At 30.6% G+C, this 3,314-nt stretch overlaps 1 long non-coding RNA gene across 1 annotated transcript; it reads right to left on the bottom strand.

Moving 5' to 3' along the window:
* Positions 1-412: 412 nt before the first annotated feature.
* On the bottom strand, positions 413-2,239 carry LOC145666418 (uncharacterized). Its single transcript, XR_014127741.1, has 2 exons — positions 1,100-2,239; positions 413-739 (listed from the first exon to the last, which is right to left on the bottom strand). It is a non-coding gene; the product is annotated as an uncharacterized LOC145666418 (long non-coding RNA).
* Positions 2,240-3,314: the final 1,075 nt, after the last annotated feature.

Below are 3,314 nucleotides of genomic sequence, written 5' to 3'. Positions count from 1 at the left end.
GAGATTAAATTTGTTAATATTTGGTGTCTTTTGTGAAATTCATATTTCTGTATCTTAAATGTATAAATATTTAAGATAATTATGTAGAAAAGTATACTTTACATGGAAATATTTTTGTTGGTAACAAATCACTCATCACAAAAGTTGATTTATGCCTGTTTGGCCTTTTCTTGTTTCGTCTTGTGTCCTGAAAACTTATTTTGACACAACCGATAAGGATGTTAGCTTACAGCGGAACGGGAATTCCCGTTTAGCCTTTTCCCGTTTTGCCTTATAACATACAAGGGAATTTTTATTCAGTATCTGTAACAAACAAGGATTTATTTTATTTTCAACTGCAACCTCTCTTCTATTTCAGACAAATTAAACTCAAATATCTTACAAGAACATACATTTTATTATCACACCCAAAATAGCATATCAAGTTTCTGTGTGGATATAATATGAAACAGCATCAAAGTATGAAATTACATCAATTTCACTGTTCTTAAGTCTATCTTTTAGACGGCGAATCCTGTCATCAAACCGTTTCCAGTTTAACTTTCTAGGTGTTCTCTGATTACCCACTTGAACAAGTACTCACAGTCTTTCATTTTCACGTTGCTCGTCTTTCATTAATTCAATGAAAGAATATATGTCTAAGCGGTCTCTTGATGCCTTTCTTAGTAATTTGGTGTGCCACCGTTCCGCATTGGTAGTCGTTCGTTCTTGATCGTTTTCAATGTGATTCCACAAGTCACTGCAAATAGGTAAAAAAATACATCATTAGCACATTAAAGATTCAAAGGATTGTAGGAGAATCTATTTTGGAAAGTCGATAGCAAAATTTTGGGTGAAACGATTTTTATTTTTTATTTTTATTTTTTATTTATTTTGTAAATCAAAATAATTTATTGTTTTGATAATTTACAAATCAGTGAATGCAGAATATTCAATACATGCACGTCGTAAGAAAATCTATTTTACACTACATGAGGTGCTAATGGAATAAAATGCTTTACCGTAGAATGCTCTGGATAGCTTAATTAATGATTTAATAATTAAAGAACACTTGCACTAAACACCTACACTACTTATGTAGGAAAGAAAACATACTTACGGAGGAAATAGTGTCACCATCATCCAGCCAAGTGTCTACAAGATAATCATGAAACTACTCTTTACATGGAACGTCAGCCGCATTTTCTTGCAAACGTACAAACACTACATCTAAATGGGAAGTTGGTACCAGAGGTAGTACTGCTGCACGTCGAATCCATCTTTTCACTTCAGAGTTCTCTTTGCACAATTGAGAAAGTCCTAACTACTGAACCTTTTTTCCCACAGACTGAGGGAAGGAAGAAACAACCTCTGATTTTGTTATGTTATGTGTTGAAACTGTTACACATACAATATTGTTTTGTTCAGTAAATTAATTTTATTTCTAAAATATATGTAAAATAAGCAAGTATTAAAGTATTAACCACATTTATAGAATTAAATGTAAATGAATAACAATAAAAACATATAGTATAATTTAAAATACTATTCTACTTCATCAAGAGGTACATTTCTCACTTCGTATCTCATTATCATTTCGTATTTCTTATTTGAGGTATAAATTCAAGGCTATATGAGCGATTGCTTCAATGTGTTATATACAGTATGTTTATAGAAGACGCAGGTAGTCTTAGATGGTAAAGGAATTATTATATATTTATTCTTATCTTTATTTCTGTGTATTTGCTCAGCTAATATTTTATTAAAAGTCCTTGCAAAACTATTGGCCAGCATAGTCATAACATAACCATACCTCTCAGTCGCTTTGAATTAAGGTTTTATTAAACTTTCTCTTTTTTAACAGTGACGCAAATAATACATACTCTGAATACTTACTTTGATTATACGATGTTCTATTTGTTCAAACGTAAATACTAATAACCATACAAATGTTTTGCAAAATGACACTAAATTTCCCTATCATAATTTGAATATTTCCTTCTCTGGTGGAAGGCGAAACGGGAAAAGGCCAAACGGGAAATTCCCGTTTCGCCTTACAATCAAATTAACATACACTATCTTAGACCGTAACCTGAACTAATGAAAACAGGTATAAGGCGAAACGGGAAAAGGCCAAACGGGAAGACACCCAAAAGTTAATTTTCTTTATAGCTGCTGACCAAATATTTTTAAACTGTTTCTTAATAAAAGAAAAAAAAATGTATGCGGCGTGGTAGTCTAACTCAAACATGCCTCAAATTTTATTTATAGTATTTTTTAAAGACCTTTTTCCAATATCTATACTTATATATATATATCTATACTTATATATATATATATATATATATATATATATATATATATATATATATATATATATATATATATATATATATATATATGCCTATTTACTTGGTCTCAAACAGGAAAAGTGTGTATAATGCAAATCGTATGTTTGTCCAGTGTGTAGTAGTGTGTAGTATATTTTCCCAGTACTAGCTTGCATTCCATTATTTGCAAAATAGAAAGGAAGTAAACTAAAGAGTATATAACACTGTCATATGGGCAAGTGTTCAAATTCATAGCAGGTGTGCAAATAATTAGGGAAAACATGTAACAAGCCCCTACGTTTTGTACAGATGAATGTAAAAAATGAAGGGAAAACTTGATTGACTGTGGAAATAGTGGGCGTCTCCTCTTTTCACTTTCTGTTCATATTTAAGTTCTTATTCTTGGATTGATCTTTCATAATGTGTCTGATGAAAACAATGTTACATTGCGGAAACTGACATACATAGGTTATTTTGTGTTTTGGTCGGTTTTATTTTATGAAGAGTGTTGCTAGTCTAAGGAAGGTGTCTTTGTGTACACTCAAGAGTTTCATTTTGAATTTTAGACGCATTATACCTAAATGATTGAGTAGTATGCAAATGTTTGGTTTCAAAATGGTTCCGGAATTCGATTTCTGTTACAATTACTCTATAAAGCATAATTGTAAAATATAGAAAGAAATAAACATAATTTTTTTATATAAGGAAAGAATCTATATACTCAAATGCACATTTGACATTTGACATTTTAAGTAAATTTTTCCTCGAGTGCTGTAATCTCTGTACTCACTGATAGAAAAAAAAAAAAAAAAAAAAAAAAAAAAAAAAAAAAAAAAAAAAAAAAACTTGGTACGGGAGGCGAGTTCGATTTGGAAGAAAGTAAGTGTTGTAATTCCATAGACTGTACGTCCACGTCTCGTATAGACTAAATTAAAAAAAAAAAAAAGAAAGTAGAGTTCAACTTTCGATAGCCGTACTTGTTGTGCTGAGCATTGCTTGCAAGAA

This window comes from Thermobia domestica, chromosome 12, assembly GCF_964235325.1.
Source record: "Thermobia domestica chromosome 12, izTheDome1.hap1.1, whole genome shotgun sequence".
In the NCBI taxonomy this organism is placed as follows: Eukaryota; Metazoa; Arthropoda; class Insecta; order Zygentoma; family Lepismatidae; genus Thermobia; species Thermobia domestica.
The sequence above is the reverse complement of the archived record's forward strand: the minus strand, read 5'-3'. Positions and strand labels throughout refer to the sequence as shown.